At 36.0% G+C, this 27,231-nt stretch overlaps 1 pseudogene; it reads right to left on the bottom strand.

Moving 5' to 3' along the window:
• Nucleotides 1-525: 525 nt before the first annotated feature.
• LOC131980923 (immunoglobulin lambda-1 light chain-like) lies at nt 526-13,217 on the bottom strand (annotated as a pseudogene).
• Nucleotides 13,218-27,231: the final 14,014 nt, after the last annotated feature.

Raw genomic sequence — 27,231 nt, 5'->3', positions numbered from 1 at the left:
GTACTTTTTTAAGTCTTTACATTTTGCTATTTTACTACTACTTATCCATAGCTCTATACATGTAGATATATAGATACTTTTTACTTTACTTAACTACAGTGAAACCAAATTTCTTTTTAAAATAATAAAAGAGCTTTGTAACCGGTAAAAAAAGTGATAATTTAAAAAATAATTCCCCAGATAGTAGGAGGGAAGATTATAGTTTAAACTCTTGTTTGAGAATAAACTCTGTTGCCTTCAACTCTGACCGTCTCCAGTGAAGTTCTTGAGGTTTTTTTTTCCAGACATCAGTAGTAAATCATTTTTTAAAGACTTGTTTCAGAATATACTCTTAAGAATTGTCTCAACGAACCTCTGACATAATTAGATAATTAACTGTGTAATTTGAACAATACTATATATATCCAAGATATTCTGTTTCTGATTATTTGCTCTGAAGTTAAACTGATATACATCAAAACAAGGAGGTTTCAAAAACAGACACACCGTGAATTTTCACTTTATTGAGAATGTTTCACTCAAAGAATTTGACAAACTTGATGAAAATGAATCAAAGAAACAGAAAATACTAAACAATAACATGTCTACAAGAAGCTAATGATTGAGAATAAATCTCTATTATTATACAGGTCGCAATTCAAAGTGGAAATTAACTAAAATATCAAAATAACAGCAGACAGAATGTACACTTAGCAACTGCAGATATATACGTGTATATATGTATTTATATTTTTAGGATGACTGTATCTTCCTTTTACATAACAACCACAACACGTCATCATTGATATTTGTGAATACTGATCAGCGTGATGAATGAGATGAATTGATGAGATTTGATGGTGAGAAAAGGCAGAAAACAGTCAGTCAGCATGTGTGCAGTTGGTGGACGGTCCCTTGTTTCTGATGATCATCAGCAGAACGATTCCACCGCAGAACACCAGACTCTTCACTATCAGCACTGTGTACAGCAGGCAGAGCAGCTTCACCCTGCACTGAGACTGGAAGGACCCTGACACACACACACACACACACACACACACACACACACACACACACACACACACAGAGTCACACAGTGTGTAAATGTCATCAGATCATCATCAGATTTTCATCAGTATAACTTGGACTTTTCCAGACGGGACAAGCAGCTTTACATGAAGACAGGGGTCGGCTACACTTTGAATGAAAGCTCAAAGGTCCTTATTGAAGACAACAATTCAGGGCCCCAGCCAGCTTTTGAGCTATACGGAGCCAGGACAGAGACTTTAAATGTTGGCATTGAAAAGCAGAGTGAAAAAGGAAAGATTGTGATTGAAGGAGAGGCAGCAGGTGATCTTACAGTCAGCTTGCTGCAGAGCTAGCAGGTCTGCTGGCTCTCTCTCTGGAGGACAGGAGGCTGCTGGAGCTGGAACCTCTGAAACAGAAAAGGAGTGAAATGTTTGGAGTTGCAGTGAGAAATGTCAGTCCTCTGCTCCTCTGCTCTCTTTGACAGCGTCTCCACATGAAGATGAATCACTGCTGAACACAGTCAGCGAGCCTTCATTACCTTGTTCTGTTGGGGCCTCCACTTGGCCCCCCTCGTGTTGGACGTAGCAGCGGTATTTATACGTGCTGCTCTCTTGCTGAGGGAGCAGCAAGATGGCGGCGGTGTGTCCCGACTCTCTGAACTCCAGCTGCTCTCCCTCAGCAGGGGGCAGCTCCTCCAGAGGACCGTTCTCCTTTCGTCTTTTCCAGGAGAAGCGGACCAGAGGAGGAAACATGGCTGAGGCCAGACACAGCAGGGAGCTCTTCCCCTCCAGGTGGGCTCTGGGTGCTGCTGGGTACACGCTCACCACGGGCTTCACTACCTGCTCACCTGAAGTTTGACAGCAGCAACAAGCAGCACAGACACACATTGACACAGTCAACAGCAGCTTACAGCACTGCACTGCATTCAGTGTGATCCTGGAAACTACATGGACTCTGATCACTAAACTACTCATCAATACAGCACAAAGTTCACTACATATACTGTATTCACCTTCATATGAAACACACTCAGCATCTAATGTCAGCATGGATTATATGGGGACACAAGATCACATCTTTCATTTCACATTATTTATCATTCATTTTTCTTACCTATAGAAATTCATTTCATATGATGATGACTTGTACCTTCATACAATGGAAATGTCTTTTTATATATCACACATTTTAAATAAAGCACATATTTACCTTCATGTCAAATATTATTTTCATGTTAGGGAACACAATATATTGAATGTTGACGCTCCAGTCCAGTGTCTAGTTATTGAGAGGCGAGGCTCCCAGTTACTGCTTTTTGTTAGTGTCCTTGAAGGAGCCACAGGATGGCGGCTTTGCTTTAACTCTGTGTTCATTCACTCACATTGACATTACTGATGTTACTGACTGACACACTCCACATTTAGACTGATTTCTTTACTTTATCACAATAAATCTCCTTTAATTTATCATCATTCTTTGTGTCCATTCCCGTTTTTGTCATGGCCCAGGAGTCGGGTTATGACTAAATGGGGGCTCGTCTGGGATATTAACCACATATTTACCACAATAAACCTTTTACAATTCATACAGGAACAAATCAAGACATTAATCATTTTATGACTTTTTTCATTGCAATTTTAACTTCCTGCAAAAATGTTTGATTCTGTCAAATGTGAATAAAAATGTCCACTTAATAAAATAAAGTAAATATGATGTTATAATATCACAATAATATAATATATTATGATAATATAATGTAATATAAAGTTTGCATGATTTGTAAAACATAATTAAAAATACATTTACATCAAATTCCAAAATCACTTTGTCCGTAGTTCCATTTGAACATTAAATATATTTTCTTTGTCCAGTTTTTAATTGAATATATTTCAGAAAGGATCTGAAAATGATCTCATTCTGTTGTATTTTCAACTTAAAAAATGTCAAAATTTGTCAGTGTCAGGTTTAAAATATATTTTAATATAATATAATATATTATAATGACATAACATAAAATAATGTAATATAGCATAATTGAATATAAAACAATATAATATAAACAAAAAAGACGGTCTTGATCCTTTAGGATGAAGTCAAATATTATATTATTATGAAAGTGTATAACAGTTTTTCATCATTTTCTACACATATGATTATAACTTACATATTCAATAAAATGCAATTGTCATTTTAATGATCTCAATAATTTTGTATTTTTAAACAATGAATTCTTACCATTTCTATCTGTTATATATTTTATTATATTTGGCACAAACTGTTTTCTTGCAATTTTAACTTCCTGCAACAATGTTTGATTTTGTCAAATGTGAAAAAAAACTGCCACATAATACAATATAATCTAAAATTAAATTAAATATATAATATAACGTAATGTATTTTGATGTAATATAATATTTTATATGTTATAATGTAATATAATGCAATATATTATAATAAAATATAATACAATGAAATATAATATAATATAATATAATATCAGCAGGTTGGGGCAGATTACTCTGAAATGGATTCAGCTGCTGAACAGAAATTTCACGGCAGTTTTTGTCATTATAGTAACTTGATCCACTGGATTACGAACATGTGCAATCAGATAACTTTTTCACTGCACTTTATACTGTAAAATGGAAACTTTGATACCCAAATAAAATTAAATTTCTGCATCTTCCAAATTGAATAAAAACACTATTGAAAATGAAAAAATGACCCTGAGTTAATCAAAAATTTAATGATCATATGAATAACATATGACAGAATTTAACATGAGCTCATATAATATAATACAGCAACTAAATTTGTGTTAAAATTATTTACACATTTTCCACTGTATACTTTACTCTATACGCTAAATAAACAGATCAAAATATTAATAAATAATAATACATAAAAAGTAAAATAACGCATAATATTGATCTATACTTTCCTATGTTTATGTGAAGCATCATATATAATTTATAATTATTTTGTGTTTTGACACAAACAGAAAAGTGTGTGCCTTTAGATATCATCCTGTATCACATATAGAAATGACTCATTAGTCTCTATACGTTCTTCTTAATTGACATATCATATTCAGTATGATAAAAATATCTTTAGGACATGTTTATCATCATATAAAACACAATTGTAGTGATAGTTATAGTGTGTTGTTTAATAAAAACAAGAGGTGCTGCTGAATTACTGAGAGGATCAAATACTGTATATTTGTAACATTTCCAATATCAAACTTTTTCTATATGAATCAGTTTCATCTCCTGCAGAAATAAAGAATAACTTGAGTTGTGCCGTGAGATTTAAACATCTTTTCAGGAATTATGAAGCTTTTTTTATGTAACAATAGCAGCATGGCTGCAAGAATTCTCTACTAATGATGAAAAAAGTCACAAGCAGCAGAAACTCATTAAAACACATTTTCAATCAAACAACTGAAGGAAAAAGAAAGTTTATTCTTACCTACAAACAGTTTAGTTCCAGAGCCAAAGATGTAGTACAGTCCGCCTGGCACAGTGAAAAAGACTGATACAAAAACCTGTCTGCTGCTGAATGTGTCAGCTGAGGTGAACCAGTCCACATTATGAAGCAGTATCATATTTCAGCTCCATGATGTGTTTCTCTAATGTTCATATTAACATGACTGTCTCTTCTTTTATGTCCTTTTTAGACACATTAGCAGAGTGTCTCCGTGGATCGTTGGTTCAGACGTTCATGTTCCTCAGAGGATGAACCCTACTGACTTTGGTCAGTTTTTATCAAACACCATCATCAGCTCACGTCTTTAAATTGTCCATTACTTTGATTTATGACGTGTGTGTGTCCAATGACAGGACGCTGGGCCACACAGCCAGTGTGTGTTGCTCTGTAGTCTTGTTTTGATTTGAAGGAGAAAGAGTTGTGATCCTCCTACTTTTTAAATCAGGTCAACACATGAGACCAGAGTTACCAACTTATCACCGCAATAAAACACTTTGGACTTCTACGACGCCGTCACTACACCCATAGAGGCTCCCGTCCCATCTCTCTGGACCGACTACAGCTGCTGCACTTCCTCATTCTGTCACCACAACAACTCACCACGTCATCAGGAGAACCACCACGTGAATGCCTTCAACCTTCACCCAGTACCCACTTCCTCCATGCAAACTTCAAAACAAAAGCCTCTGAAAAAAGCCCTGTTCAACACAAGATCCCTCAACAATAAAAGCCTCATCTTAAATGAATTCATCAGTGACAAACAACTAGACTTCCTCTGTCTGACTGAAACCTGGCAAAAACCCATGGAATATTTCACACTAAACCAAACCTTCCCTGCTGGATATTCATACATGGACATCCCTCGCTCTAAGGGCCGAGGAGGAGGAAAACACCACCAAGACCTCAACCCTCGGCCACTCTCCATCATTGCTGCACCATCTTTTGAACATCTGCCATTTAAACTCCCCGCTCCAAAACCTCATCATTGCTATTATCTGCCGTCCACCCAAACCCAACCCAACCTTTCTGTCAGATTTTTAGAATTCTTCACACAACTGTCTTCAGTCTCCCCATCTGTCCTCCTCCTAGGAGACTTTAACATCCACACTGACTCTCCTGACTGTAAAAGCACAACAGACTTTTTTTTGTTTAGATTAGATTAGATTGAACTTTATTGTCACTGAACAAAGTAACAGCTACTTGGACAACAACATGCTAAATATAGGCCACCTACAGTAATGCCAATAAATTAGAATAGGAGTATGAGTTGTTACTGTTTTGCTCGCCACTATTCACTATATATCAATTTATTGTTGTTGTTTTCTCACCTGGTTCTTCCTGCGTGCTCTCCCTTTCCCTTTCTCCTTCTCTATCTTTCTCTCTTTCCCTTGGCACTGACAATCATACACAAATATATTGTAGCAGACCATTTCCTACATAAGTAATTTGATACAACATACAGATAGCTGGTTTATATTATCTGTTACTTTAGCTTAACACTCTTCAGAAGAAAAAAAACAAGACAGAGATCATTATGGACTGTCCCTAGTCTCTCACCTGAATCTGTCTTTTTTCTTTTAAAGAACAGTCGTATGTCCATTGGTCACTGGCAGACCACACACACACACACACACACACACACACACACACACAGAGACCGGACAGTAAAAGCTTGTTAAATTAAATAATATGTGCTCAAAAAATTAAAAAAGTTAATACACCACATATTTTCTGAGTCATTAGTACAAATTTGTAATTTTAAGTTAACAGTATTCGACCGCTTTCATTTATTTTAGTCACTGTACTCAAATAGTTTGACAGTAAACTTGATGACGTCACGTCACGTGCGAAAGTCCGCCATTACCGCTACTCGCGTCGTCAAGAAAAGCCGAGAACGAAGCAACTTTCTCAGCAGGAGTCGCTAACAGTGAACGCCGTGCTGACCGCCCTCACCGCCCTGACCTCCGTTATTTTCATATTCGCTTTGGGAGCACTAATTTGTTAAGTTAAGAGTTGTTTAAGCGCCATATTTTAACGGTGTGCATTCGGGCTGTCTGCAGTTATTTGTATCTGTCCGTTAAATGTGATTTGGCTAGCTTAATTTGTAAATGCCTCACTTAACTGTTAGCTAATTTACATGTAAAGAGGCAAAATAACCGCAGTCCAGCGGTCAAGTGTTCCCAGTCTTTGCATGGTTAAGGTCATTCCGACTGTCAAACAGAAATAAGATTTTATTGAAAACAAATAATGATAAATAAAAAATAGATACTATCTCTCTTCTGAACCTGAGAGTGTAGCAATACCCTTTTATGTCTTGGTTTAGAGATATAAGAACTGTTTACATTTTCCATTTGTCACAATATCTATAGATTAGCAAGAACTTAAGTCTGAGTAAAGTGAAATATGTTCATAAACCTGTTTTAATAAGTTTGGGATTAAGACATTTCACACTGTGTGAGGTTAATACATTAATCAATGTAATACTTCAAAGATATTGTACATAATGCTTTTGTTGAAAGTGTATTATCTTGCTTAAAATGTCATTCTTTTTTCTCTGAAGGCTGAAGCAACAGGCCGACATACAGAGTCTTCAACCTGGTATGTTATTGGCAAACATTAAGCTTTTTTGGATATTTGTTTTGCATAGTTGCTGAAATGTCAATTAATGCACCACAATCAAATTAATCTAAAACCTGTTTCACAAGTGTTTTCAATTGATGAGAATATTGTTTACAATTGATGAGAATATTGTTTAATTTTACCATGGCTTGGCCTACGGCGCAAAGAGGTCATAAATGATGACCTACCTGTTGGAGAGATCCTGGAACGCTGGCCTGCTCTTAAAATAGAGTCACAGGTAAACAATATTTTTTGAAGTAAATCTATCTAGGCACATGTATTCAATTTCATTCTTCAGACTGACTTTGTCAGTGATAAGCTGAAAATATCCATTCAGGTTTGCAGTGAATACCATTGAGTGTGATTTGGTAGTGTAGTGGTATGGATGTTTTCCCCCAAACTTGAAACAGTTCAAGGTCAATGTTTGGCAGTACTGGGCAGTATTCAGGAATGCTTTGTTGCTGTTTATATCTCCTTACAGGGCCACATATACATTACAATCTGACTTAAACATTCATGTACTTTGTACAGGTCTGTGCCGAGTTTCACAGGATTGCAAACATCAACCTGAAGAACCAGTTCTATGCTGAGTTGGACCGACATGCCCCCCGTCTTCAGAGCTTGTTCAGAAAGAGAGCTGCACGCACAGGGAAAGTAGCTGACACTCTGGGTCAGCTCTTTGATGCTTATGACCACCAGGTCAATTGCTTAAGATTGTTGGTGCTTAAAAGTTGTACTATGTCGGTGTATGTGTTTGTGTAGATATATAATAATTCATATCTGTTTAGTTACTGTTATTCTGTTTTGTTCTTACACGCGAGGAACAAGTTGATGTTCACATCAAACGGGCTGCTGTCCTTCGTGCCCTCCCAGCTTATCTTCATGAAGATGACTCTACATTTCTGAAGTTTTGGGATGTAAGTACAATTAAGCATTTGCTCTGCAACAATACAATACAATTACTGGTATTTATTTTTATTTTGTTACATTGTTTAAGTTGCTGCAATGCAGGAAGAAAAAAAAGAATAAAAAATGAAATAAAAAAATACATATATTTGCTTATGTTTCAACCTATATCACTAGATATGGACCTTGTCTGTGAGAATTTTTTCAGCAAATGTTTCTTCTCTTCTGCTGACCAGATTGCATTCAGGTTCTTGTTGCAGGCAATAAGTAATTCCATAAGTAGTATAGATAATGTAATGTATACAATGGATGCAAATTATAAAAAAAGGCATATACAACATATAGCATCTTTAATATTGTGCGAAGTGCTGAGTAAATTCCAACTATATTTAATTCATTTCAAGTGCTGAGCATGATTTATTCCTTTGGATGCCTTTGAAATGCAGCTCTTTAGCTTAAAAAATAAAAATAAATGTGTAAGTCTGAATTTTTCATTCCATTTAAAAAAAAATTTGAATCTCTATTACAGTTTTTTTCTTGCAACAATGACAGTGGAAAATATTTAGTCAATTGAAGATCAAATTTTTTGTTTATAACATGGTAAAATGAACAAATTCAGGCTGGGAGACAAAACATTCTGTTCTACATTTTACATAAATAATTTTATATAAATCTGTTCCACGTTTTATATTGACTGTGACCTGCGACTGACCTGAGAAACCATTTGCATTTATGTATTGTCATTATTGTTTTGGATGGTTCTATCTGACTGTTTTCTGTCTTCATTACTGATGAATTGCCTGCAAACAGCTTTGGGAGATAGCTCAGGTTATCTCACATAACAGTTCTCTGTTGTTGTCTTCAGATGGCGAAGTCTGATGAACCAATCACTGAAGATCTACCAGTAGGGATCCTGTTGATCAGTGCAGATTCAACAGATGCAACATTCTTCTGCCCAGAGAAGACTGCAATTGTACTTGAGGGTAACATAGTTATGGAATTTTCCAAAATGGCTGAGGCATTTGTCACACTTTTTGCACTTTTTTATGCTTTGCATCTAAGTTACCCAAACGGCATGTCAAACACGTTTGACTTCATCCAGAAAGTACTTATGGGCCTGGATGATGGGAAGTTGAGGCCTCGGGTGCTGACCCTTAAAAATGACTTGCTGATTGTGGAGGGATCCTAATATGTAAACAAAGTTCACAACATTGCTCAGGCCCGGTTTTAGTTGTGTTATTGAATGTACTATGTACATTTAGGTTGTAACATTTGTACACAAAGTTTTATGGAAATGTCTAAAAGTGTCTGAATAATGTGTAATGTGTGACAGAGGATTTCATTCATATTGTCACAAAGATTGTTTTTTGGGTTTTTTTAAAGGCAGTTTTTTAAGTTTTGGAAGATGTAATGGATACATTTTGGATGCCAAAGTTGGATAACGTTTATGGAAGTGTTTAAAGTATTGAAGTAATTAGGGTTCAGCAAAATATTAAGAGTTGAGCATGAAAAATAAAAAGTTTTTTTTTCCATATAAAACACATAAAAAAACAGGTCATAGGACAAACATTGTTTTGAGGTTCTGGACTGTGTTTTAAATAATGCTTGCATTTTTAATGTTACCGTTTGGCAGCTGTTTTTGATAAGTCCTTATGTAACAAAGTGATTAGGAGTCCTCAAGTCTTCTTGCAAGGCCCTTGTACTATTTTTGGAATGTATTCCTCCATTTGCGACACTGTTTAATTGTGGTTACTCAATGAATTTGGTCTGGCATTTCAAATGTTATATATTTTTTTCTATTCAAAACATATTTATTTGGGGCTTTTTAGTTAAAGCTACTTAAAACATTTTTTGAAACTGATTACATAAAATGTTTCAAGGTAAACTAACTTGCAGTTTTGCTTTTAAATTAAGTAATATTTTTAATTATATAGGAGTTTTTGTGCATTGTTAATTTAACTTAAAACAGTTAAGTACATATTAAGTGAATCATTTCTTACAGACAACTTAAATTTTTTATGTTAAAGGTAATAAAAATATTTAAGGAAGCCATACTTAATTCTATTCTTACTGTGAAAACAAAATACCAAGTAAAGAGTACTTAAACAAGAATGTTTCTGTAACTTAAAAAATTTAGTTAGTGCCACTTAAAATAATTTAGTTAAAGCTACTTAATTTAAAATGTCAATATAACACACAAAGTTGAGTAAGTGAAACTAGAAAATTTCGATGTAATCAGTTTCACCAATTTTTTTGAGTTATATGAACTTGTCGGGTTTTACAGTGTAGGAGTTATCTTTCACACATCTCATACCTTTGTGTTATAAATAGCCTATATATATAGACCTACTGTGTGTGTGTGTGTGTGTGTGTGTGTGTGTGTGTGTGTGTGTGTGTAGTACTACGTCTGCATGAATGTAATGTGATTATTATTGTTGCAAAGTCTGGTTCAGGTTAAATCCTCTGTAAAACATGAATAAATACAGCAAAGAAAAACATTTAACTATTTTTATTGTCTACTTTGACAGTAAGACATAACTGAAACATATCAAATATGAACTAGGAATAAATAACAATTCATTTAAAAAGCCACAGTGAGTGTTTTCACACATACTGGTATTATACAGTGATTATGTCGTTTGTTTTCACTCTGGTCCAAATGCCCTGACAGGGAGTCATGTTTCCATGACGACGGACCAGAAAAAGACACGCGTGACGTCAAATTATGTCTCTGAAATAACGATAAACTTTAACAACAGAGACACAAGTACGCACTTCACAGGTACACAGTTAATTTGTGGCACTGCTCCTTTTGTTTAATAAACGGACCGCTCCAGTTTGACTGTAGCTGCGCTAATGGTGCTAACGAAGCTAACCGGGCTAACTAACTGGAAAACGGTGCCTGGACTCCAGTACTCTCCGATATGGTATCTGAATGTGAACAACTCCAGGTAAAAGGAAAGAAGTATGAGACAGAGCTGGAGCAACTTACTTAGTTGATTCCCAACACGACAACTAAAGGATTCTCACTCTGCGTGTGTCGCTGGATGCCGGTCGGCCAGCGGAGCGGTGCAGAGGGAGCGGCTGAGAGGAGGATGATACCATTTGCTAAGCGGGGGTGTTTTCATTTTCATCCTTAACATTTAAACCACAAACTACGGAGTTTGTTTTGGACATCATTTAAGTTTGTCAAAGACGAACAAAATTTTTAGAATAACAACATTTCTTACTCCAAGTTTTAGGGGTGCTGAGCCCATGATTATTATTATTATTATTATTATTATTATTATTATTATTATTATTATTATCCTCCTACTTTTTAAATCAGGTCAACACATGAGACCAGAGTTACTGTTCACACAAACAAACAGTGAACAACTCAAACTACACTTTAGGACAAATATTGTAAACACTCAAATATTTCTGTTGACCTGAAGGTCAAAAATATAAAGCCAGAATGAACCTTATTGCTTGAAAAGGTTTGTTGCCAAGTGAAATCTAAAAGTGATCTCAGTGTTTGGATGTATGTATATAGGCTTTGACATTAAAATCATTATTCTTTGTTTTCAAACCTTCAAATATCTTGTATATTAATATTCTGTCACATACGCTCATGAGACATTTCTCTGTTGATTAGCAGTTAAAATGAGATCTTAAAACTTGTATAAATATGAGGATTCATCCTCTGGGGACCATCAACATCCACTGTAGATGTGATAGAAATCAGGCCAACAGTTCTCTTGTTCTGGATCAAAGTTTTGTTTGGATGTAAAGACGGAGCCAAAGGTCCCACTGCTCACAGAGAAAAACCTTCATTCAATCCAAATACATTTACCAAATCTCTGTTGAGGGGGAACTGTCACAAATCCTACAATTCACTTGTATCATTTACTGAAGTGAAATGATCTGCTCAAATCTGTTCCAACATGTGATGGAAGAAGCTTTTATTGTGAAGGAGCCACAGGAAGCAGGTCAGCATTGTGAGGAGGAACGGACTTTATTCCTGCAGCAGGTCAAAGCAGAGGATTTTAATCTTTATCAAAATGCTGAAGCTTGTTTTTGTTTCATCATGTTTTTAATGACAAACTGCTTTTCAAACAAGACTTCTTTATGTTTTTGACTCCGTTTATTTGTAATATTCATTTGACTCTTTTCTCTTTCACTTCTTTTATCTTTGTGTCTCTGTGTTGCTAGTTTGTCCTCACTGTGTGGAACAACAATAAACCTGCTGGAATATCTGATAAAAATATGAATAAATATCATATCAAATAAATCCTGACAGCAGTAAAGAAAATAAATCCCTCAGTTCAGTGTGTTTGTGACTCTGGCTGAGATGGAGGTGAAATATGTGAACCTGGGCTGTGGTTTACTGCTCTCTTCCTGTCACAGACACTGTTTGACATCTGTTCATCTGGAGGTTTTTGTACAGGCTGCAGGGATATTTTATCACTGTGGGGAACAGACTTAAAACAGGAGCAGTAGTAGGTGGCTGAATGATTTAGTTTAACGCTCTGGATCTGCAACTCACAGCCGTTCTGTATATTCACAGCTGAGAAATCATCTTCCTGAGGATGATTGTAACTTTTATCTATTTCACCATCATTCCTGTTAATATCGAGAATCCGTGTGAATGTTTCTGTGTCTCTCTTCTGGTACCAGTATACATAATAGCTATAACACTGTCCAGTGCCTCGACAGCTGAAGGAGACTCTTTCACCAACTCTCCTGGTCCATGTTAAATCCTCCTGAAGCAGCTGTGTTGCCATGGCAGCCAGCGCTGTGTGGAGACAGACAGGTAGATGAAGGTGAGTGTGACAGTGTTTGTTAAAGGTGGAGTTTGTTGGCTCCTGATTGGCTGGAAACACTCACCTGAGCACAGACAGCACAGAGCAGCAGCTGGGAGGAAAAGCATTTTGTGCAGCGGTGTTTCCTCTGGTGAACCTGGGGAGAAGTGGCGCTCTGATGCAGCTGAGGCCAAACAAGGAGGAGCTGCGAGATCAGACGAGGGCCACGTGGTTTCTAACAGGTCCTCAGACCTCCCATCAGCCCCTGTGGTGGAGAGATAAGGCTGCTTCAAAGCACCTCACTTTCCTGTGTCTTCACACTAATATTAAACAGAGTCTTCAGCTGTTTTAAAGTCTCTGCATTAGCTGCCTGTTTGCTTCACAATTGATTTTAAAGTCCTTTTGATTGTTTATAAAGCTCTTCATGTTTTATGTCCTATTTATTTCTCAGCAGCTTATTTTATGATGAAATACTTTGTGAACATTCTTTGTCAGTTTCCCTTTAAATGGAATAACACTGTGAGACAAATGTCAGTCTGTTCCTTTAAGACGTTGAGGGAACAGTCATGATACATTTCATATTATTTCCACAGATTGTTCTTCTATTACGTAGGGTATAATTCTGAACAGTTGGATCATTTTCAACGTGAAAACATATTGCTTCACATGTGTGACATCACATGTCTCTTTACGGTGTTAGAAAGGAGTCACAGCCATAAATAAGCTCTAACAACATGGCTGTGTGATACAAACTGAACTTTATCACAGACAGAGAGCGCCACCCTGTGGTTAGTCACAGGAAGTGCAGGTACCCACATGATGATGATGATGATGATGATGATCACACACACACACACACACACACACACACACACAGTTTTGTATGTAACTGAAATGTGTAAACTAGACAAAAACGGTTTTTGAGTTCACTACATTATTATTATTACAACATATTCCAGATTTATTATATTTATTTGATGGAGAAAAGTTTCTTATTAAAAGTTACATAAAGGAATAGAGGTTGTCTCGTGCTTAATTTGAATTTGTCGACTGTTTTAACATTTAACATCAGCACAAGATCACAAACCAGACTCCATTCAGAAATCTCTTGTGTTGTGATTTCTTCACGCTGTACTAGCAGAGCATGGTCAACAGTATCAAATGCTTTTGATAAATCTACAAAGAGGGCGGCACAATCATTTCCTTTGTCCATGGCACATATAATATTGTTTGTAACAGATGTAATAGCAGTAAGTGTACTATGTTTTGATGTGAAACCAGATTGTAGGGGACTCAGCACATCATTTAGTGAGAGGAATGTTTGGAGCTGATTGTTGACCAGAGATTCTAGAACCTTAGTGAGACAGGGCAGTTTGGAAACTGGTGGATAGTTGTTGAGGTTTGATTTATCACCACTCTTATGTAGTGGGACAACATGTGCTGATTTCCATACCTGAGGGATAACAGCAGAAGAAATGGACAGATTAAACAGGTATGTCATTTGGTCTGCTATATGAGGAGCAGCAAGCTTTAAAAAATAAGGATCTATTTTATCCTCACCTGTTGATTTCTTGCAGTCTAAACCCTGAAGTGCTTTGATAACAGCATGAGACGTAAAAGGTTGCAGTGTAAACAGGGAGGTGTGGTTTGAACAGTGGTGGTTTGGAGACACATGAGGCAGCAGCTGACCAGTAAGACCAGGATATAATATATCAAAATGGTTTCCAGCAGCAACAAAATGTGCATTGAAAGCATCACAGATGTCAGCTGGTTTATCTATTATACAGTTATCTGATGTGATAGAAGGAGGAATAGATGCACATGATTTGTTTTTCTCTATATTAACTGCTCTCCAAAATGTTGATGGGTTTGTAAAAGAGCTGGAGATGAAGTCAATGTGATAATTAGCTTTAGCTTTTCTTAAGGCGGAAGTGCATTTGTTCCTTAGTTTTCTGAATGTGAGCCAGTGAGCTGCCTCATCACTGAGCCTTGCTGTGGCCCACGCTTTGTCTCTTGCTTTGAACATCAGTGCTAGTTCAGTGGTGAACCAGGGGCTTGTTCTATTTTTAACTCTATGTTTCTTATATGCTGCGTGTTTATTGATAAGTGACAGAAAGGAATTTGTAAAATAATCCAGAGCTGAATCTATATTTGGTATTTTATGCGTGTGGTGAATGTTACTTGCAACAAGGTGACAGAGAAAAGCCTCCTCGTTGAAGTGTTTGAAGTTTCTTTTGAGTATAATTTTGGAGCATGATTTTTCCATTTTTCCATTTCTGACACAGGCTACAGGGCAGTGGTCACTGATGCCAAGGGCAAAAACAGCAGAAACAGTGATTGTGTTTCTCCTGTTAGACAGAATGAAATCTATCAGTGAGGAGTTTTTGGGGTTCTTCAGGTTAGGTCTGGTTGGCTCTTTAATCAACTGTGTCAGATTTAGATGATCACATATGTCTTTTAAATGATCTGAGTCAGATGTCAAGCAGTTTAAATTAAAGTCACCCAGGACCAGCGTCTCTGATTTGTTGTACTGAGCGATGAGGTGGGCTAATGAATTGATTGCACTGGGGATGGCTGAGGGTGGTCTGTATGCACCAACAACATGGATGAAATGATTACTGGATAGGTTGATTTAAGAGCCATAAATTCAAAGGAATGAGGTATGCTGACATTCTGTAGTACAGTAACAGATAAACATGATTTGACGTATACAGCCACACCACCCCCTTTCCTTCCAGCTCTGTCTCTTCTGGATAGATTGTAGTTATGCAGGGAAACTTCTGAATCATGTATGTTGTCTTTGAGCCAGGTTTCTGTTAGGACCAGGATGTCTGGCTCAGTCTGTGATAGTAGAATTTCCACTTGGTCTAATTTAAATTGATTGCACAGACTTCTCATATTCAGATGCATCAAACCAGGCCACGTCTTGATTTAAACAGCTGTGGGTTAAAGAACTCTTCCCTGGAGTCATCACACAAGTTAGTTTTATATTGATATTTATTTTGGAAGGTTTTATAGTGATGAAATGTTTTGGCCTGTGAATTCTATTGTGAATAGACAGACAGTGTTTTTGATGAGCATTTGTAATAAGAACAGGGATCCTGAAGGCAGCAGCAGAGACAGAGAGTGGAGGACAGGGTGTGTTTTGGATCTCATCAATATATTTAAACATGTTGCTTTATTAAAACAAGACATTTGAATTCATGTGTTTGTGCTGTGGGGATTTATAACAGACATGTTTCACTATTTTCTGACATTTCATTGATAAGATTAAAAAAATTAGACATATTCTTTACGATGAGAAATGTATGATGGGATAACATAATAATGTCTGCAATGACTTTAATACATTTCTTTAATTATTACACAGATTGTATTTTATTGTTTGTTAATCGTTTATTTATTTATATCACAATTGACTTGTGTGATGATTTATTTGGTATTTTATAATAGAGATAATAGAGAAGACTTTCCATAATACTGCTGATTTATAACAATAAATGTCCTCTGTGATCTATAATCTTTTTATAAAGTTTCATCATCTCTGAGATGTTTTTAGGCTTCATTAAGGGTTATAATAGTTGACTGACTGTTCCTTATCTCTATTATAAAATACCAAATAAATCATCACACAAGTCGATTGTGACAAATATAAATAAAGCAACAATTTGTGAAATAATTAAAGAAATTTATTAAATTCATTGCAGACATTATTATGTTATTTCATCAAACATTTTCACAACATTACTTTGTTGGATATTACTTTATTTCATTATAAACTAAATAAAATGTCATAGCAGTGAGACTTTAATTTCTAAACCAAAACCATTTGAAGGAACCAAATATCTAATCTCATCATAAAGAATATGTGTAATCTAATATTATTAATCTCATCAATGAAATGTCAGAAAATAGTAAAAAAAAATCTCTGTTATAAATCCCCACAGCACAAACACATGAATTCAAATGTCTTGTTTTAATAAACCAACACCTTTAAATATAAGTAAATATAAGATTATGACCATATATGACAAAGAAAAGCATTAAATATTCATATTTGAAAAGCCAGAAGTGTTTGGCATGTTTTGATGCGATATATTAACTCAAATGAAGAAAGATGTTTTGACTCATTAAAGTAGATTTGAATGATTCAACACAACATTAAAGTTTAAAGGTGGATTTTCACTGGAGTTGATTCCAGTCAAATCTAATTTATATTATCTTACCTATAAAATGTGAAAAATAATAAAACATTGCCTGTTATAATTTCCCACAGCAAACACATCAATTCAAACTTAATAAACCAAGAGTCTGTATATGTTTAAATATGAGTAAATATAAGTTTATGACCATATATGACCAATAAAAGCATGAAGTCTTTAAATAGGAGAAGCTGGAACCAGCAGATATTTGACATTTGAGCTTGTAAAATGACTAAAATGATGATTTGATTGTAAAAACAGCTGCAACGAGTGGATTAATCTGCTAATTGTTGCAGCTCTATTCTCACACATCACACGAGGACTCTGAGGAAAGAAACACACTTTTCTCTGATTTACAGCAAATCTCAATGAAAGCTGGTCTTCTTCTTCTCCTTGTGGAAGACTTTTCCATCTGCCTGCTTCCTCCAGCTCAGTGTGACGTCGTCATTCAGCCCCTGGTCCTTCAGCTTCTGTTGGAGCTGACAAACATTATTACTCACACAGAGATTACATTCTGCTTTCTTCTTTACATTTCATCCTCTGGAAGCTCTTTTTCACACTTTTTTTCCTCACATGATAGTTTGTGACTTTCCCTGTTTCTACTTCTCATGTCACGTTGCTGTCCAAAGCATTGTAATGTTTATAACATATAGTTTGTGAATGATTTATTATTTTAAATGTCTCTTTATCTGTTTCCTCCTCAGACTGTTTCTTTTACTGCTTTAATGTGAATTCACTCTCTGAGGGCTGATAAAGTTTCATCTCATCTCATTTTAAATTTGCTTCTAACAGTTATTTGTTGCTCAGTTTTTGCACAAAAGTTGAATCAAAAGAATCAAAAGAAGATTCAGCTGCTTCAGCATTCCCTCAATCACAGCAGATACAGTCACACTCATCCTCAATCTCTTCACTTTCTTCAAAGACGCTTTAAAAAAACAATCAAACATGATGAGTTGAGAGATTTCTGCTCTGATAATAATCAGCATCCTGTTGATATAAAGTGTCCTCAGTTAGTTTTGTCCTGCCTGTGGTCAGTTTAGAGCTATACTGCAGGCCGCCACCAGGGGGCGTTCAGGGGTTTATCAGTCAGTTAGAAGCAGTTACTTCCTCCATCTGTTGATATTCTCACATTGAAGTCAACACAAAGTGATTATCTGCAGTTGGTCACTGCACGCTAACATCAGCATCCTGAGTGTTCACATTTATTGTCCAGAAATGTTTTTTATCTTCTCATTTCATGCTAAAGTAAAGCTAAATCTACAAATGTTGAGCATTCTTGTGTGATGTATCAATATGATAAAAAAAAAAGAAAAGAATCACAGAACTAAAATTGTAATCTAAATTCACCAAAATATGTTTACTTGAATGATCAAAAATTGTATATTGCTTGAAAAAATGTTGTTTAATGCATGAAAAGCAAAAAATGAAAACATGAAAAACAGTGAAATTTGGGGTAACGATTGTCTCTCCTCGCTTCTCTTTTCTCCTCTCTCCTCCCTTTTCTGTCTCCTCCCCTCCTTTCTCCTCTTCTCTCCTCTCCTTGATTCTCTCTCCTCTGCTTTCCTCTCCCATTTTCTCTCTTCTCCTCTGTCCTCTTACCTCCCCCCTTCTCTCCTCTCCTCTCCTCTGCGTGCTACATGCACATCTGTATTATTCAGTGTTTCCCATAATGAGACAGGAAATAAAGTTCAGGAATCACTGGAGTTGTGCATAAGGTCCATAAGGCCTGATTTACTACAGGTTGTTTGTGAATGTAAAAGCGATGGCAAACTTAAGCTGTTATCGAAATATTGATATTTTTGACAGTAGTCTGTAACTTGAATAAAAAATTAAGCTCTACTATGCACCTGAACATGGATCCACATATATTTTACAGGGTATCAGCAGAGAGGCAGCTCAAGAGGACCAGGCTGAGCAAGTCCTGAGGATCTGTGTCTACCACACAGGAGAAGAAGATGAAGGTGCATTCGACGCTGATGTGTTGATTGTGGTTGAAGGGACTGAGGTACTTGACAACTGTGGAAGTGTTGCAAAGGCCTGTCTCCTGCTGATGGGCATTGTTTATGCCATGAACTTGAGTTACCCACCAAAAATGAAGTGCACTTTTGAAGTGTTCCAGAAGCTTCTTATGGAGCTTGATGTCCTTAAGCTGTCCCCAAAGATCCTGTCTCTGTGGAACAAGCTTATAGCTTGAGTGCACATGTTTGACCCAAGAGTTGTCCTTTCAAAGAGGGAACTAAAAGAAAAAAACGGCACATTTGTTTATGTGGCTATTTGTCTATGTTCTCGTTTTAATGATGTCTTTTTTATTTCAACTTGTTGCACTTTATGAATGCGTGCTGTCTTCGGGTCGAGGAAGAAGGGAAGGAATAAAGGAGAAAAGGAATGAAGGGAAGTTAGATCAGCATTTTCAAGGTAAACCAGAGGTTCTCAACTGTTGGATTGTGGGGCCACAGATGTCACAGATGTGAGTGTTGTATTGTTTACAAACCTTTTGGAACATGTTTTATTGAAAAACAAATTTTTTCACAGAAAAATAAACGTGTTGAATTAACAGTTGCCTCATTTTTAAAGTCATTGTTTCAATACACAAAAACATTAAGAACAAATTTAGGCAATTTAAACTGCAGAAAATTATGTAAAATGCTGTGTAAATGTTACGTACATATAGTCCATAAATAAAACTTAAAAAGGTATTTAAAATTACCTTGAAAGGCCATTGATTTTAGGTGAGATTTTTCAGTTTGCAGCAGTCAGAGTCTGAGTAAAACTTACAAAGAAGGAGAGAGTCAAATTCAATGTCCATATTAATAATAATCAGTAAATTACCTGAGGTTTGCTAGTAAAAGTAACTTATATCCTGCAAGTAAGGTTTACTTGATGATCGCCCTTGTAGAATTTACTTACAATTTCTGAGTGCAAAAACTTTCCTAGGTTTTCCTAAGAAAATAACAGTCTTTTTTTTCAGTGTACGGTGGCCAGGTCTGTGTATTTCTCTCTGCAGTAACTTTGTGCTTCAGTAAAGTTCTTCTCTTCATAAGGGTTGTGACTGATTCCTGCTTTTTTAAGTTCATTGTGTGTTTAGTTAAAAGTCACTGTGACAGAGATCAGAGGACTCAGTTTATAAATGACATCCTCAAACATGGAGGTGACTTTCTTTAACCTTTTCTTACTCCCACTGCTGCCTGAGATCAACCTGTGCACCATAATTAAAAGGATTGTTCAAAGATTTTTGTTACTATTTTTTTTTAGTTAAATTACACCTGTGACACTCTCTATACTGAGCTCTACTGTTTTGTCCCCCTGATGATGGCAAACATATTTTGATACTATTTAACTGATTGACTCAGATTTAAGTCTGGAAACAGGAACTGATAAATAGAGGTATTAACAGGTAAATAAAACAGGAAAATAGAAATTCAAATAGTGTTTTTGGAGTTCACAGAAAATGGAAGCAGTAACAATGAACTCAAGTCGTGACTATTTTCACAACAAAATGTCAACAGAGCCCAAACTACTTTAGTTTAATCCACTTGAGGCTGTTTTTCATTTCCTGTCTCCTGCTGTCTTTGGTCGCCTCAAAAAAATGACTTCAATGTCTAACTGTAACTCTAACTTTTAGGTGTGCTCTCTCTCAGATATCTGTTTGTTTGTTTGTTTGTTTCCTCAGCTCTATGACGACTGTGGTCCAGTTGTAGAACCTGATAATGTAATAACTTCCAGATAATGTAATAAAGTGCATTTCCCCATAATGTAATACACTTTTTACCAATAATGTAATAAAGTATAACACCAAGCACCTTTAGATTTCAAGAAGCTGTTGAATGCATTCGGTTGTCATGGATACCTCGTTTGTGAAAAACGGATGAACGGGTCAAAAGTGAATAAACATTCAACTTTGACCTGTTGGTGGCGCTAGAGCTCTTGAGCTAGAGTTGATACACAGTATCACCACTTGAACCCAAGTAATGGGTGGTCTGCTGTTAAATTATTACAATATTGGGGAATTATTACATTATCAGGAGATGTGAAATGAAGGCTAACCTGATAATGTAATAACCTCCATTAATGTTATACTTTATTACATTATGGGGTTCTACATCCAGTCGCTGCAGGTGAAGACTCCACCTAGCAGAGCCTCGATCCAGAACCAGAGACCAGAACCAGATCTACTCCACTCACACACACATGAGCCTCAAGAGTCCAGCTTGTACTCACCAAGAAATGGAGCGATGTCTGCGAGCCAGTTCAGGCAGGCACCTGGAGCTGTGCTGCCATACTCAGGGCATGCTCCACTCCTCATACTTCCTCCACCTAAACACTCCCTCTAACCAGTCTGGAGCTCTATTTAAGATGAGAGTAATCCTCAGCTCTCCTCTGCTGCTGATGCTGCTGCTGCATCTGTACTGCTGCTTGCTTTCTCAGCCCAACCACCACCCAGCACCACCTGTAGGCTCCCACGGGGGATTTACTCCATCACTCCTCAACACCTCATGTAACTGATGAGGAGTGATGAGGTCGGAGCCTAGACGCCAAATCTAATCTATGTTCATTGTCCAATGAACACATTATGCATCACGTGAGTTGTCTGACTGAAATGTACTTATTTTAGTCAAATCATGATCTTTGCCAAACCTTAAATGTGACCTAAACAACATCTGACAACATTAATACAGCAGCATACAACCATTTGCTGTGCAAAGATATAAAGATAGCCTGAAGACAAAGCTCTGGGTTTACCATCCATCTATGTTCAGCCCTCACCTCTGCTCATGAGCTTTGTACGTGACAGAAAGAATGAGATCACAGATACAAGCGGCTGAGATGAGTTTCACAATCGGAATCAGAATCATTTTTGTTGCCAAGTAGATTTTGGCATAGAAGGAATTTCCTGTGATGTATTGGTGCATAAGAACAAACAAAGAAAGTACTAAAATATAGATATACATTAAGGCAAGTACTTCAGCAACTTAAACAGAAAGTATGAAGAATAGAAAAGTCAACAAACTAAAAATATGTTTTTAAAAATGAATTATAAACAGTAATATGTGCCATTATGGAATTATTTAGATGAGGGAAGGAGCTGTGTAAATAGGAGCGTGCAAGTACACAGAATTCATGTCTCCAATGTGTGATATCAGGTCAGGTGGCTGTCCACGTTAATGTAACATATAGAGGGTGCAGGGGGAGAGTCAGTGGGGGTCTCTGGCCTTGTTGATGAGGGAAGAAACTGTTGTTATGGCGGGAGGTTTTGGTCCTCCAACAGTCTGTGTCCAGGGTGGGAGGGCTCGGCTACAGTCTTGCCTGCAGACGTACAGGTCCTGCAGGGACGGCAGATTGCAGCGATCACCTTCTCTGCAGAGGGAACGATACGCTGCAGTCTGCCCTCGTCCCTGGCAGTGGCAGCAGTGTACCAGATGGTGATGGAGGAGGTGAGGAGGGACTCCATCATGGCAGCGTAGAAGTGCTCCATCATCCTCTTTGGCAGGTTGAATTTCTTCAACTGCTGCAGGAAGAACATCCTCTGTTGTGCTTTCTTGATGAGCTCCCACTTCAGGTCCTGGTGATGATGGAGCCCAGGAAGCAGAATGACTCCACAGTGGTGACTGGGGAGTCCCACAGGGTGATGGGGGCAGGTGAGGCTGGGCTCTTCCTGAAGTCCACCATCATCTCCACTGTCCTTAGAGCAGTAGTTCTCAACCTTTTTGAGTCGCGACCCCCAATTTAACATGCATGTTGTCCGCGACCCCCGCTCACTGAACACAATCTCACACGCACAGTTCAGATCACCGAAAAAAAGAAACAAAATGGCCAAAAAAAGGAAACAAAATGACCAAAAAGACACAAAATTACCAAAAAAGACACAAAATTACCAAAAAAGACACAAAATTACCCAAAAAAGAAACAAAATCAGCCAAAAAAAGACACAAAAGGACAAAAAAAGACACAAATTGACCACAAAATGACCAAAAAAAGACATTAAGTGACCACTAAACACTAAAACACATAAACACTTTAACACAGTGGAGACAGCTTTGTCTGCCCAAACCTAGCAACACACACACACACACACACACACACACACACACACACACACACACACACACAAGCATAAACATCCCATGCTCTCAATTTCACACTGTAAATAATCTCTTAGATTATATTTTGTGTAAACCTGACAGAAATAAACAGGTAAAGTGTTAATACATTTTACTGAACAAGAGTAGTGGAATAACTGGATTTATATTAGTTATGATTAACATGGGGTGGACAAAATAACAGAAACCCCAGTTACTGAAAGACACTTTGTGAAAGAGGATGATATAAGAAAATATATAACAGAGGTACAGCGTGAAGAAATCAGTGTTATGGAGAATATTTTAACAGATTATTTTAATAATTCATTGATATGGAGAATGACCTTTTTTTTCTTTGTTTAACTTTTTAACAGTTTTAACTAGTTATAGTAGCAGAAGTATTATATAGAACTATAGAAACAAAACTGAATTAAGAAATAAAATAACTCATGATTTATTGTGTTTCAGCTTGTCTCAACACAAGAGATTTCTGAATGGAGTCTGGTTTGTGATCTTGTGCTGATGTTAAATGTTAAAACAGTCGACAAATTCAAAATAAGCATGAGACAACCTCTATTCCTTTATGTAACTGTTATTAAGAAACTTTTCTCCATCAAATAAATACAATAAATCTGGAATATGTTGTAGTGTGTGAAATCATCATCATCATCATCACCATCATCATCATCAGCATCATGTGGGTACCTGCACTTCCTGTGACTAACCACAGGGTGGCGCTCTCTGTCTGTGATAAAGTTCAGTTTGTATCACACAGCCATGTTGTTAGAGCTTATTTATGGCTGTGACTCCTTTCTAACACCGTAAAGAGACATGTGATGTCACACATGTGATGCAATATGTTTTCACGTTGAAAATGATCCAACTGTTCAGAATTATACCCTACGTAATAGAAGAAAAATCTGTGAAAATAATATGAAATGTATCATGACTGTTCCCTCAACGTCTTAAAGGAACAGACTGACATTTGTCTCACAGTGTTATTCCATTTAAAGGGAAACTGACAAAGAATGTTCACAAAGTATTTCATCATAAAATAAGCTGCTGTTTGACTTATTTTAATTTAATTGATCAAATTATTTAAATAAACTCAAACAGTAGAATACAATAAATAGTTAAATAGATTGATATTTTGATCGGCAAATGGATATTAATGATGAAAATGAAAAAAATAGAAAATAGTAATTCCAAAAATATAAATAATGATTATAAATAACAACAATAAAAATAAACCAAATTATAATAACAATTATTGTTGTTGTTGTTGTTGTTGTTGTTGTTGTTGTTGTTGTTATATATATATATATATATATATATATACATATATATATCTATATGTATATATTCGTACCCTGTAATTAAACATTCAAGACCGTTAAGCAATTTAATAATCCTCTGAAGAAAATATAATGAATCCCATTATATTAATTTCCAGATTTCAACTTTTACTTTATGGTTAATATTTGCAATTAATGTAGAAAAAGCAGGAAAAACTCCCTAAAATAACTTTTTTTTTCAGTGTCTGCTTCTAATGGAAGAGACCTGTTCATTATAATTAAGAGGGATTTTTTATCATTGTGAAAGCACTTGTGTTCATATTTTTGTATTATGTGGTTTGGGATTGGTTCACAGGCTCCTTCCTGATCAGCTGAAATCTGAGGAATCAGTAGCACCACATGATAACAGACAGAAAAAACATACCCAATACTGATGTTGTCAATATGCATCAATAAAAACTGACTTCAATTTAAAATGGCACATCACATGACATACAGCTTTGAAGAGGAATTCAAGACTCTTTGACTAAAGACATGTGACTATTCTGACCACACACACACACACACACACACACACACACGCACACACACACACACACGCACACACACGCACGCGCACACACACACACACTCACAAACACAGACACACAAACACACACACACACACACACACACATCTCACACTGTAATTAATTTTCATTGCGTGTTTTGCTTTACTTTTTTAAGAATAACTATTTTAATATACATGCTGTCTATTTAATGTTGTACATCTACGAGTGATATGCCAACCACTTCTCTTAAAATATATTAAATATTAATATGGTAATTTGGTGATAATTATTAACTTAATTATCACTCAGAGTTCCACATTGATAGTTTAGTAACTTTATGAGAATGATCGAGTTAAATTGGCTCTTTTCTCTGTTTTACAGAGTCATATCATTTAATATAAATAATATTTTTTTAGTATAATTATTAATAATTGTGAAAAGCACTTTTGAACCGTGACACCCACACAAGTGTTGCTCAGGTTGGAGGCAGATGAAAACCCCAACAGTGTGCACAGCAGCAGATATGAATCTGTTCTCAGTGGTTATTAAGGCTCATAAAACAAACTGTTGGCAGCGAATCAACACTTCCTTTCCTGCAGCAGACGGGCTGTGTGGGTTTCTGCTCTGCAGCCTTTCTCACGTTAATAACACAATGACAGTTACAACCGTCCACTCTGGTTAAATAATCGTTAGAGGAAGTTCAGTTAGATTTCAGCACTCAGTACTCACTGTCTCAGGAACAGGAACTTAATGACAGAAATAAACCATTAATGCTGTATTCCATAACATGGTACAATTACCTCTAAAATAACTGCAAGAGTTTTTATCACACTGTAAAATAAAGTATAGTAGCATACTGATGTTAATTGTATAATAAATTATGGGACTGAAATCAAACAATAATCTATTTTACAATGCTATTCTATAACCTACAGTATATCATATTTTTTTTATTCCAATAAAACACTTTTATTTAACTCCTGATGTAAAGTGACGAGAAGAAAAACACTCAACTGCACAAAAACTGTTGTATTAACACAGTAAACATTAGATTACAATTTCTCGAGGATTAATCGTCACTAATCACAAATGACATATTTATCACTACAAAGAGTGTGTAACAACAAGAAAAAGACTGAAGGAGATCAGAGTTCGATTCACTCTGGAAATCCCCTGAAAAACCAGGACCAGAAATAGATCAGAACAGCAAGTGCAAGTTCAACTTGTTCTGGGGGGAATTTCAGTTTTCAGTAGGAGCAGCCCCACATGAGGTCATGGAGGTGGAGCGCACCAAAATTAAAACAATATGACAGATTTGTAACGGGGGAGAAACGGCTAATTTTAGAAAATAATGTTGAGACTAACCAGATAGTAGGAGGGAAGATTAGAGTTATAGAAACTGATGCAAAATGTTACATTTATAGTTTATTCTGGTTTAAACTCTTTGAGAATAAACTTGTAACTGTTATCTCAGTGGAACCTCCAACATGATTAGATAATTAACTGTGTAATTTGAACAATGCAGTAATAATTAGACAGATGAATAATACTTCCATACCACAATATAAACAGACATAAAGCAATAAAGCCAGTAATCTCAGTGGGCCGTACTGTTTCATTCATATTCATACATTTGGAAATATTGAATTTAACAAGTGACTTTTGAGCTTTTTCCTGGAGCTGCCTTATTAATTAATTAATTAATTAAATTATGTATTTTTTGAATGTTTAAACTTTTATTTATTTTAAATAGTTTTCTTAGATTTAATTAAAAAAAAAAATGAAATTTCATTGTACTTTACATTGTACTATTGAGTAGTTTTTTTAGTCTTTATATTTTGCTATTTTACTACTATTTATCCATAGCTCTATACATGTAGATATATAGATACTTTTTACTTTACTTAACTACAGTGAAAACATTTTTTTTTTTAAATAATAAAAGAGCTTTGTAACCGGGAAAAAAAGTGATAATTTAAAAAATAATTCCCCAGATAGTAGGAGGGAAGATTATAGTTCTATAAACTGATGCAAAATGTTCAACTTTTAGTTGATTCCAGAGTAAAGTCTGGTTTAAACTCTTGTTTGAGAATAAACTCTTTTGCCTTCAACTCTGAAAGTCTCCAGTGAAGTTCTTGAGTGTTTTTTCCAGACATCAGTAGTAAATCATTTTTTAAAGACTTGTTTGAGAATAAACTCTTAACTATTGTCTCGACGAACCTCTGACATAATTAGATAATTAACTGTCTAATTTGAACAATACTATATATATCCAAGAGATTCTGTTTCTGATTATTTGC

Source organism: Centropristis striata, chromosome 11 (assembly GCF_030273125.1).
Source record: "Centropristis striata isolate RG_2023a ecotype Rhode Island chromosome 11, C.striata_1.0, whole genome shotgun sequence".
Lineage (NCBI taxonomy): Eukaryota > Metazoa > Chordata > Actinopteri > Perciformes > Serranidae > Centropristis > Centropristis striata.
Note: the sequence above shows the minus strand (reverse complement) of the source record. Positions and strands in the feature narration are given on the sequence as shown.